The sequence below is a fragment of the Arvicola amphibius genome, chromosome 1 (genome assembly GCF_903992535.2).
Source record: "Arvicola amphibius chromosome 1, mArvAmp1.2, whole genome shotgun sequence".
Classification (NCBI taxonomy): Eukaryota; Metazoa; Chordata; class Mammalia; order Rodentia; family Cricetidae; genus Arvicola; species Arvicola amphibius.
Window position 1 is genome coordinate 62227612 of NC_052047.1, and position 12602 is coordinate 62240213.

At 46.2% G+C, this 12602-nt stretch overlaps 1 protein-coding gene across 2 annotated transcripts in view; it reads left to right on the top strand.

Annotated features, from left to right (window-relative positions):
* Window positions 1–12602, top strand: part of Stk32b (serine/threonine kinase 32B) — a 243030-nt gene that overhangs the window by 38446 nt on the left and 191982 nt on the right. The gene's annotated exons all lie outside the window — the stretch shown is intronic.

The window sequence follows — 12602 nt, forward strand, 5'->3', positions numbered from 1 at the left end:
TCCCTTCCCAGCATTCTGTTCTGTCTACTCCGCCCACCTAAGGGCTGGCCAATCAAATGGGCCAGGCAGTTTCTTCATTAACCAATGAAATCAACTCAAACAGAAGACCCTCCCACATCACTTTGGTTCTTAACCTCTTCAAAGCCAGCTGAGGCTGGTGGAGTCTTCTACATCTCTTCACTCTGACGCAGGACCCTAGCATATCCTTGGGCCCTTGGCAGACATGAACAGCAACCTCAGCTTCATTTGTAACTCTGTGCCCCCTTTTCCAGATATACGGCATCCTTGGGTTCCAGGACACAGAATGGGGTCATCAGGCCAGGTGGGGGCATTTTTCTTATCCGCTCTAGAGACTGTGTCCTATTGAGGAGCATTAATGAGTTAAGGTCTCCACTCTGTGAACTGGTGTGTGTATGTATATGCTTGTGTTTGTGTGGTATGTGTATACATTATATGTATGTGTGAATGTGTGTGCACACGTGTGTGTGTGTGTGTGTGTGTGTTTACAACTAAGAGGGGTAAACGACTGACCATGGAAAGAAAACCCTGGAACATGGTTGCATCTGATGTCTGGAGAGAGTCAGATGAGGAACATGGCTTCGGTTGGGGCCAGAGATGCTGAGACAGCCCTTGTGGCAGAGGTGTTGTGTGATCATGGCCTTGAAAGATGGAAAGGACTTCAGAGTAAGGCTGTGCAGAAGAATGTTCTGGCAAAAGGGAGTGGCCAGAAACACAGCGACTATGAAAGGGATGGATGGGTGTGGTGCTAGGTGTGTAGGAAACCCAGTTCTGTTGCATTTGGGGGCAGTGGTCACAACCATGAGACATAGTCCTTACCACTCATGAACTCTCAGGTTTCCGTGAGCGGCTGGCTCAGACAGTGGGCAACCACTACCATCTGCAGAAGACCCTGTGAGACCCTGTGCTAGGAGTACCCAGACGGTTGGTTTTCTGACATCAGAAATTTGCATATTTAAATGAAATATTAGGTTCTAATAGCCCACTTTTAACTCAGTTCTTCAAAGAAGCTTGCCGAGTATGTCCAGTAGCAAGCAGAGGGCCTCCGTTTGTTACCTCCAAAGGGAGGCACAGAGAGGCTGAGTGGTTTTCCTGACCACATAGCTAAGAAGTAGCAAGACTAGCATGGTCATCAATCCCAGGTTCTTGACCCCATGGCAAAGATGACATGACCGTAGAGGGACATGGGAGAGATCTGACCTGCGTGGGCAGGGCAGGTATTGTAGGAGTTGTTGGTGCAGGGGTTGGAACTCAGCATTGCAAGGACCCTGGGGTACAGCTCACAGCTGCCCAGGAGAGGCTGTTCTGCCTGGTGGCACCATGTCTGGAATCTGATTCAGGCATTTATGCATTGTCGTTGCTCTCCTGAAAGAGAGAGACAAGGAATGAAAGAAAGCAAGGAAGCAAAAGAGAAGATGCAGGAAAAAAAAACAAAGAAAAACTAAAATTGCTCCTTTTGTCGGTGCCAGAAGAACATCCATTTGGCTCACAATGGGGATGGGCCATTGTGATGGCCATTGATACAGGAGTTTGTTAGAGACACTGTCTCTTTCTCAAGAACAGAAGGATAGAAATTATTATCCATTTATCTTTATCTTGGTACAATGGGAATTTTATTCCATCTTGTACCCCAATTATGACTATAATGACTTAGGCTTCTGAAAAAACTTTTTAAAAAATCCAAAACATCCCTTTAATTTGCATTTCCACCCTTTGGGACTGAATAGTGGGCCATCCAATAATAAAACCGAAACCCAGATTTCTGTCTGACAAGATTGCCAATTTACATCTGGGCTGCGCTCTTCTGTTGCAAAGGCATTTTGGAGTAAAAGAGACATGGGAGCAGGAAGGTGGGCTGAGTTCTGCCACTTGTTGATCACCTGCCCACACCCTCCTGTTTGTCCAGTCTCAGCTCGAGGTAGCATCCTCTTCCAGTGGAGTATAAGGCTGATGATGCACCTGCCAGAAGCCTGCTATTGACTGTGGGGGAAGGGGAGCTAGGGGTACGGAGGAGGAGAGGGGGATAGATCTTGCTCTGTTGATTGCTCTTGTGGCTGTGGTAAAGTTCCTGAAAGGATCAAACGCAGGGCACTTTCTTTGGTTCATGGCTTGAGGGTGTGGGGGCAGGCAGCTCCATGATCATGAGACCCTTCACTCTTTGGCATCTCCGTACAATAGGAAGCAGAGACCAGACAGGAAGGGAGAAGAAGGTTCACCCCCAAGAAATCCCTTTGCTGGAGCTAGGCCCCACTTCCCCCCCGATAGAGTCACTGCCTGAGACCAAACGTTCAAATGTTTGAGTCTGTGGGGATCTATTTCAGATTCGGACTGGAGACCCTTGCTCTTTCCTGTCTGAGCCACCTCATAGCTTTGTGACGCGGGGACCTTGCTCCATACCACAATGGCTCTGTTTCCTCACCTATAAAATTTGCATCATCATATCCACCCGACAGGGTCGCTGTGAGCATCAGGTGGTCTGGCCTTTGCAAAGCATGCAGGGAAGTAGGAGCCACAGAGAGCTGTATCAATGTCACTTCTGCATGTTCATGTCATGGGGACGCAGTCTTTTGCCTAACATTATGTGATCTCAGTAATACGTCCTTTTTTTAAACCCCATAATGATGGAGCTAGATCATTCTGCGTTTTGTGCGTCTTTGTGCGATCTCCCCTTGCTATCATCTTTTTTTCTTGTTTACGCTCAGGCTGTGGCTCATTCAGCTGGGCCACTCCGCAGCAATCCCTCGGGTTGTGCCACGATTTATCAACTCGTTCTCCTGCTGATGAGAACATCCTCATTTGGGTTTCCTAAGGTACACCATAGGAGTCTCTTTGAGGCAAGTACCAAAAGACACCCACCGAGAAGTAGTGGCACAGCCAAGTTATGGAGTTCGCACATCTTCGAACTAACAAGCTCTCGGCAAGTTACTCCCCAGGAAGGTCATTTCCTTCAGTACCCTAAGTCTAGCTAGTGTCCCTTTGTCCACACCTAGCCAATACCATCTTTCACCAGTACGATAAAATATATATGTTTTTGAAGATTTACCTTTGCCGGAGGGATGATGAAGACCTTTTCCCATTCTGTAGGTTGCTGTTTCATCTTATTGACCACATCCTTTGCTTTACAGAAGCTTTCAGTTTCAGGAGGCCCCATTTGTTTTCTATCTCAGTGTTTGTGCTACTGGTGTGTTTATTCGGGAAGTTGTTTCCCTTGCCAGTGTGTTCAAGGCTCTTTCCTGTCACTGCACCCTAACGTCTTCCTCGGGGAGGCGGTGAGACGGTGCAGTGTCAACATCGGGAGTCAGGTAGAAGGCACACAGCAGACTTAGTTATGTAACAATGGGGAAAACTTACGTACTCTCCCAGCACCCAGGCCTTCCAATCCATTGACATCACATGATTGCCCCTCATTGGCTAGGCACAATTAGGATCTCTGACGGCACCAGGCAGGTTCCAGGTTGGCTCCTCTCAGCCTGGTAGACCTTAACTTACTACATTTTCCCACTTTCTCTTCTTTCAGGTTTAAGGTAGTTTGATTGATGTTGGGGTCTTTGATCCACTTGGACTTGAGTTTTGTGCAGGGTGATTGGTATGGGTCTATTTGCAGTCTTCTGTATGCTGACATCCAGTTATATCAGCACGATTTGTTTCAGATGCTTTCTCTTCTCCATTGTATTGTTTTGGCTTCTTTGTCAAATCAAATGTACAAGGTTTGTGGATTTATGTCTGGGTCTTGATTTGATTCTGTTAATCATTATGTTTGTTTTTTTATGCCAATACCACGCTGTTTGTCTCATTAGAGCTCTGTAGTAGAGTTTGAGGTCAGGGATGGAGATACCTGTGGTGGTTCTTTTATTGTACAGGATTATTTTAGCTATCCTTGGTTCTTTGTTTTTCCATATGAAGTTGAGCATTGTTCTTTCAAGGTCTGTAAAAAAATGTATTGGTTTTGAAGGGGGTTGTGTTGAATCCGTAGACTGTTTTTGGTAAAATAGCCATTTTTCTGACAGAGGACTGATAGCCAAAATATATAAAGAACTCAAGAAATTAGACACCAAAAAGCTAAATAATCCAATTAAAAATGGGGTACTGATCTAAACAGAGAATCCTCAACAGAAGAATCTCAAATGGATGAGATACAATTAAGGGATTGCTCAACATCCTTTACCATCATAGAAATGCAAATCAAAATGATTCAGATTCCATTTTACACCAGTCAGTATGGCTAAGATCGAAACTACCAATGACAGCTTATGCTGGAGAGCATGTGGGGTGAAGGGAACACTTCTCCACGGCTGTTGGGAGTGCAAACTTGTATAGCTACTTTGGAAATCAACATGATGGTTGCTCAGAAAATTAGGAATCAAGCTATCCCAAAACCCAGTTATACCACTCTTGGGCATATACCCAAAGGACGATCAGTTATACCACAAGGACACTTGCTCAGCTATGTTCATAGTGGTTTTATTTGTCATAGCCAGAACCTGGAAACAACCTAGATGCCCCTTAACTGAAGAATGGATAAAGGAAATGTGACGTATTTACATAAAGGAGTGTTACTCAGCTGTTAAAATCAATGACATCAGTAAGTTTGAAGGTGAACAAACGGAACTAGGAAAAAAATCACCTGAGTAATCAGACCCAGAAAGACAGCCATGGTATTCACTCATAAGTGCATATTAGCTGTAAAGTAAAGGACAACCTTGCTACAATCCACAGCCCCAGAGGGACTAGGTAACAAAGAGGGCCCAAAGGAGCATGCATGGATCTCCCTGGGAAAGGAGAATAAAATCAATCTCTAGGGTAGACTGGGCTGTAAGGATGGGAACATGAGAGATCAGACTGAGGGGGTGGGCAGAGGGGGAGAGAAATGAAAGAGACATCTTAATGGGGTGGCATTTTGGGAGTCAGGTAGAAACCTGCTGCAAGGGAAACTCCCACAAATCTGCAGGGACGAGCCCAGTTAAGACTCCTGGCAATAGCGGCCACGTAGCCTGAACTGGTCATCTCCTGTGATCAGATTGGCGACTGACTCAGTTGTCATCAGAGAGCCTTCATCCAGCGACTGATAAAAATAGGTGTGGAAATCCATGGCCGAGCACTGGGCCGAGCTTTGAGAACCCTCTTGAGAAAGGAAGAAAAGAGCCAGGGGAACCAGGGTTGTCTCAGGGAAACCCACAGAATTGGCTAACCTGAGCTCATGGGAACTCGCAGATTCTAGACCAATCGACCTAGACCCTCTGCATGTGAGTGACAGTTGTATGACTTGGGCTGCCTGTGGGACTCCTGGCAGTGGGAGCAAGGCCTGTCCAGAGTGCTTTTGCTGGCTTTCAGGATCTTGTTTCTCACACTGGGTTGCCTTGCCCAGTCTTGATATGAGGGAAGGAGCTTGGTCCTGCCTCAGTTTGATGTGCCATGCTTTGTTGATGCCTATGAGAGGCCTACCCCTTTCTGAACAGAAACAGAGGAGAAGAGGATTGGGGGAAGGGAAGGGACAGATGGGGAGGCTACAGTCAGGTTGTAAAGTGAAATTAAAATAAAATAATAAAAAAATTACTTTGTAAATATGTATATGGGTGGATGTGTGGGTATGTGTATTTAAGTGTAGAACACATGGAGGCCAGAAGAGGGCGCTGGATGCCCTGGATCTGGAGCTCTATACAGTTGTCAATTCCCTGCCTATAGGTGCTGGGAACCAAATTTGGGTTCTTTGCAAGATCAGGGCTCTGCATTTTCTACTGTTATTAAGGCCAAGACCCTTGAAATACTACCTACCAAGGTTCTCAAAGGTAAAGATCCTTCTGGCTTTTTCCAATTTATGCAATAATTTAGGATATTGGATACAGTTTAGGATAAGGTAACACAGGATACCTTAGCCATTCCTCATACCTTAGCAACAATTCTTCTGAAGTTTTGCACATTATGGATGTTTATTTTAGGCTTTGGATGCCCAACTGTCACCAGGTTAGCTCCACAGATTCCCCAGTTTGCTAAGGGTTTGATAAAACAATAGAGATGATCATTAACTTCTACTAAAAAAAAACCCACCACATATATAAAAGCACACAGGGCACAAGTATGGCACTAATGTGTTTCAGAAAGTTAACCCGTTCATGTTAGCAGCTGAAGAACAGAACACCAGCAGCAACCAGGAGCTCCATTATGACCCTAAGCTGCATCTTTTTGCCCAGTATCATTATCATTGGGAATCATAGGACTGTAGGTCACGTTGTTGTTTGTTTTTTGAGACAGGCTTTCACTAGGTAGTTTTGGCTGTCTTAGAACTTGGTGTGTAGACCAGGCTGGCCTGGAACTCACAGAGATCCATTTGCCTCTGTCTCCTGAGTGCTGGGATTAAAGGTGTGTACCACTTTGCCTGGCCCTAGAACAACAGTTTTACTAATTTCCGGCCTCACACAAACACAATCACAAATGTTTCTTTGTGAATGGCTTTCTGGACCTAGTGTTATCTATAATGTCCATCCATGTTGCTTATGTAGCTTTCTTGGTTGATTTGCACTAATTTTATGCCCAGTGCGTGACTGTAAGTCATTACATTTTTAATTCTCATCTTGATCCATGTTTGTGCAGACGTCAAGCTGCGTCACAGTAGGTGGCGGATTGTAGCTTGTGTCTTGGCTCACTCATGATGTAGTGAGAGTTCAGAGCAGTTTTGACGGGCACTTCTCATAGCCATCAATGCTGAGTACTTTCTAATCAGATTAATTAATTTAGATATCTTGCTGTAACTTCTTGCTTAAGCCTCAAGGTCAGCTTTTCTACATAGAGGGGCTCATTGTTGTTGACACACCGGAGGTCTTTCTGTACTCAGGTATGACCTTTGCCACAGAGATCATAGCTAGCTTTGTGACACCCACGTCTTCTATTCCATATGGTACCTTCCACTTACACTTACCGGTGTCTTGATGAATGGGTTATTCTTTCCTTTCGGGCTGCTTTGCTTCCTCCAAGATTGTGAAGATGCCCAGAAGACAAAACCCTCATCTGTCCATGTTCTTCCCCCATCTTTTCAAAAAGCTGAATTAATCAACAACAGAGGTCATCTTTGTCTTCTGACTTCAGTTGACTGCTTCTGAAACCATGAAACTAGAGGTGATTATCTAAAGCTCTGGCATGACTTTTGTTGCATCCTGTAGGCTTTCTGCAGCTTTCCTCTAGAACACATGGTTGTGCCAGTCACCTGAGAGGCTTAACCTCCCGGAACACAACTTTGCACATGGAAAGAAATAGAAGTCTTTTCCTGTCTCCATACAACTGGCAGCAGTTACCAATGCCACCCACCCCCCGGTCACAGTTCCTCTGTTGCCTAAAACATGTCTCTCATAGACTGCTGATTAAATCTGCATTGTGTCTTAGATGCTGGCTCTTTTAATTTTCATTGTTTTTAGTTAGAGTTGTTACTTTTTAAAAATGACGTTTTGGGGCTGAAGTGATGGCTCAGAGGTTTAAGAACATGTGCTACTCTTGCAAAGGACTTGTCCTTGATTCCAAACACCCACATGATGGCTTACAACCGTGCATGACTCCAGTCCCAGGGGATACAGTGCTCTCTTATGACCTCCCCAGGCACCAGGCATACTTGTGGTACACAGACATACATTGGGGTTAAACACTCATACACAGGAACTAAATAAATCTAATTAAAAACTTTTTTATATTATTTGTGAAAGTATTCGATTTTCTTGAAAATTGTTTCATGTACTGGATTTTTACTACATTTAATTTGTTCCCCTGGCCGTCATACATCTTCAATATATATTAAATATAGGTTTAATTTAAATTGATTAACTTGCAGTGTGAATTCTGCATTGGCAGGGCTGTGCATTGGATTCAATATTGAGCTAGATGTGTGTAGTGATACTGGGTCAGTCAGTGGCCCAGGCATTGGATTCAATATTGGGCTAGACATCAGTGATGGGTCAATCAGTGGTTCAGCTTTGCAACATGTCTCCTTCCTTAAGACATCCTTCATCCACCTTCTGTCTGGGCCCTTCCCCACCCAGACTAGCTGATGCCATAGTCAGGTGTTAACTAAAGAACTACAGAATGGTACAAACAAACCATGCCTGCTCTTTCTGTTGGAGAGAGAGGGGAGAGAGAGAGAGAGGGAGAGAGAGAGAGAGAGAGAGAGAGAGAGAGAGAGAGAGAGAGAGAGAGATTTCCTCCTCTACTTGGTTTTCCTAAGGTTAAGCTCATTTCAGAGTGGAAAAGTTCTTTCAACTTTTAGAGAAGATGGCCTCTTTGCAAACTTTAAAGTTCTTCCCTGATATCTTTCCATTTCTTTTGTCTTATTGACATGCACTGTGGTTCATTGTTTTGAAAACTCCACTATTTTAGTGAACCACCACAGTACTTTCTAGAAACATCACAACTATAGAGACAACTGCACAGACCATAGGTATCTTGCTCCAAGTGTCTTTGCAGGTGAGTGCCCCTGTGTGACCACTGCTTACACACTGTGCTCAGGACGCTCATCTGTGCCCTCTTCTATACACCTACTCCCCAAAGTGATAGTGAACTGGCTTGCTTACCGTCTCTTAGCTTGTTCCTGCTGTGCAACTTTTGTGCCTGTAACTCCGAGGCTAGTCTTCCTTCGTAACTGATTTCCAGGGGTTTCTCTACACTGCTTCTTGCACGCCCCTACATAGATAGCATCCTGGCACCTGGGTACATGGCACTGCACATACTTAGGATTAAGGCTGCTTCCATCTTGAGGCTAGAACAAGTCACACGTGCTTCGCACAACTGTGCTGTGCTGTGCCCATGAGTTCCGAGGCATGCATTTGCAGTGGGCACACTGTCCCCTACACAGTGTAAATGGCTGGCATGGTCAAAGAGGTTTCCCAAGAGTCTCCTGGTGTCTGCATCAGGGCTGCCTCAGAGCTCTTTCTCTTCTCTGAAGACTGCATGCAGTCCCAGCACAGCCTACCATCAGTGAGAACATCCACACCAGATCTTCAGGATCTGAAGAGCATTTGTGGCTATATGGTTAATTCTGTGTTCAACTTCCTGATAGATACAGGACTCTGTTGGTTACTGTTCTCCTTGCTGAGACCAAAGCAAAAGGAAGGGAAGGTTTGTTTCCATTCACAGTTCAAGGGTGCAGTCTGCCATGGGAGTGGGGCAAAGCAGGGAAGCGGGAAGAAGAGGAGATGAAAACTGGTGCCCACTGCATCTTCCCTTTTTATTCAGATCAAGGTGGCATCCACATTCAGAATGGATCCTCTCTCCTCATCCTAACTTAGATAACCCCTCACGGGGAGGCCCAAGTCTGTCTTTGATACGTCAAGTTAAGTCAGCAACCAATATCAACCAATTTTAAGGGCGATTCAGATTTTCCATGTATTCTCTCCTCTGTCTGGAGTTGGTGACCTGCAGGGTGGGGATTCCAGTTCCTGCTGCGTTGCACATCTTTGCATGCCCTGGGCTTCAAGGTCCTCTGTCAGCGTGGGGGTCTGTGGATTTCACAAAGGAGGCTGATTGTCTACTTCCTGATCTTATAAGTAGAAGCCACGAGGGAAACCGGAGAGCGACTAGAACAATAATTAGGGAAGGACAGTCATATGTGAGTGGGGAGCACTCTTTAGTCTCCAGGGATGGGAATCGTTAAAGGCCATTTCTGTGTAGACTCCCGGCTGGAGCTGCACCAGGCTGCATCCCATTAGCAGCCACCAAACACCCATGAAGGAGGCTGTTCCTCTCTCTGCCTTTCCCCCTCCTAACAGCTTAGCTGTCCTGTCCTGGCATCCCGTCCAATTAAAGCTGGCTGAAGCCACGTTCACATCTAGAATCTTGTCAGACAGTGACGCCGTGTCCCTTCTCACCTGCCAATCCTGGCATCTCAGCTTCTCAGACCGTTAAGTCAGATGCTGCTTTCTGTCACCGTGGTCTCTCTTTCCTAATGGGGAAGGAGAGGGTTATGTCCAGGGTTGGCTGCTCCACCAGTGTCCACCCAGCAGACTCTGAGCAGAACACAGAGGATACGCGGAAGCCAGTGACCTTGTTACACACAGACATAAGTTAGTAGACAAATTCACTAACAACCATAGAATATATAATATGTGCCACGAGGGAGGTGCCAGGGTGCTATGATGCAAACAAGATAAATCTGTAGCCAAATATGAGTTGACATGACCCTGGAAGACAGACTTAGGGCCCCGCAAATTCCATGCTGCAATGTGGTAACACTTTGATGAACTTTTTAAAGTGGTGGAACAAAGGAAGTCACAAGTCACCCACCCTGGCGGGGTACTGGGAAGTGGGGCCACATCTCAGCCATAGGCTTCAGGTGCTGTCTAATGCCACTCTTAGCTTATTGGTTGGCAGGTACTAGCGTTTTGTTAAGACATTCTAAAGGGTTGTCTGTTAGTCGCAGGAACTTAGGCCAGACAAAGAGGTAACCAAAGAATGGCTACTTACAAGGCTAAAGATAGAGTAAGATAAACTTAATGAGGTTTTGGACCCCCACAACATTCCAATCTCTCTACAGTCATTGATGTTCTAATCATGTGATCAGCTTTTTAGAAGGTTTAGTTCTGAGAACTCTTCGCACTATGTGTGAACCCCTTCAACAGCAGTGTCTCCGTTTGGGCTTTTCTAGAGGTGAACTCCTGAGAGAACGGTCCTGTTAGAAGAGGTGGCTTTCCAATGTGCTCTCCAGACACTTGTGAGGAAGGGAAACAAGGCAGGAAGGAAGAAGCAGCCACCACAGGCTGTCTTCATACTGGGCGCCATGGGAACACAGGGTGCTGTGGGCTTTGAAGAACAGTGGAGACCACACTTCAGAATTACCACACACTCTGTTACAAGGACCTGGGATGCTATCCACTCATGCCCGCCAGTTATAGGATGTGAGCGTCTGCTGGGACACTCCGAATTCTGCCTTTCCCACCCAATGTGCAGCCCACAGCGGCTTCCTCTCTCAAGAGGATGTCCTCAAGAGCAGAAACAGACGCAGGTGCTGTAGTTGCTATGTAAGGGCAGATGGGAGGAAGGTGAGGAACAGACAGTGTCTGCCACAAGATGCTCTTAGAACTTTCCCGAGATGGGATACAGACTCACAAAGAGTTCTGTTATGCAGAACTGACTCATACAGCAACAGGCTGGGAAGCAGTTCACAGGCTGAGGAGAGGCAATGGGGAAAGAGTTTAGTCTAAAAGCCAGCAGGGCCCTGACCCACAAGCAGCTGGTGGCTCAGCTCAAAGAATGACAGTGGCTGGAGCGGGAGGGGCAGCGGCTCAGTTCTCTCCAGGCCTTCCACAGGAGGGATGGGGCCGTTTCATGTTAGAGAGGACCAGCTGCTTTTCCCAGTTGATTCATGCAATTTTCCCTCACGTACCTGGAGAGCTGCATCCGGAATAATATGGACCACATATCTGGGCACCCTGGGTCTCAGTCAGGTTGACCCATAAACCAATTGCAGAATTGGTCTGAGAAAGCACTTTTGTTGTGAAGGATCTAAGCAGAGGCTGGAAAGGGAATCATGGCTTGGTCCACAAACACAGGGATGGTCCAGGGGTGGGAAAGGCAGGGCAAGGCTGACTTTAGGTGTCAAAACATGAGTGTGACTTACAGAAACCAACAGGATGTGTTTATCTCAAGGCCACCAGGGAATGTCTGCACTGTGCCCAGAGTGAACGAAACAGAAGAATGTGCCACTGTCTGAAGGGAGAGACATCTAATAGCATTGGGAGCATAGCACATAGCTGAGATGGAACCTCCGTCAGGCTGTCTAGATGCCTGTGCCTGTGGTCACATGGTGAGATCTAGCGTCATCTAGGAGAGAAGCCTTTGAGCACACTGTGACGGATTATTTAGATTAGGTTAAACAGTAGGAAGATTCATCTTAAAGATGGGTGCGCCATTCCACAGGCTCGAGTCTGGATTATAAAAGAAAACATGTTGAGGACCTGAATTCATCTGCCCTTGCTTCCTGGCTGTGACCATCTGCCTCATGTTCCAGCTACCACGTGTCCCTTACCTTGACGGACTGTACCCTGGAACTGTGAGGCAGACAAACCCCTTCAAATGTCTGCTAGACATTTTATCACGGCAGCAAGTCAGGTAGCTAATACAGTGATCCATCCTTCAGTCAGATTCTGAGACCATCATGATAGGGTTAGAACATGGACCTGTGAGGTGAAGAGGTCACCAGGAGACCCCTCACATATAGGATTGTGCCCTCATGAAAGATCTCAGAGGCTCACCCCACTCCTTCCACCATGTGAGGAAAAGTGGCTATTGAGCGGTCGCCTGCCCTTGCACATCCCAGCTTCTGGACCATGAGAAATGACAGCTGTCTGTTAGTCCCCCACCCGTCATTGTTTGCTATGGCAGCTACAGCAGCCTCAGGCCCCCAACAAATGCAGCAAGCTGGCTGATCTGTGTGAACTGTGCTACAAAGGAAAAAGCAAATAGCTATGGTCATAAGCGTCTAAGAGCTGAGGTATGTTTGTTACACAGCGCAGTAGTCTTGCTGATTGCTAAGCTTGTTAAGTGGAGAAATTGGCCATATCATCCCATGTGTTTGTGCCTTTCTCTCTCCCTCATCTCTCTCTCTCTCTCTC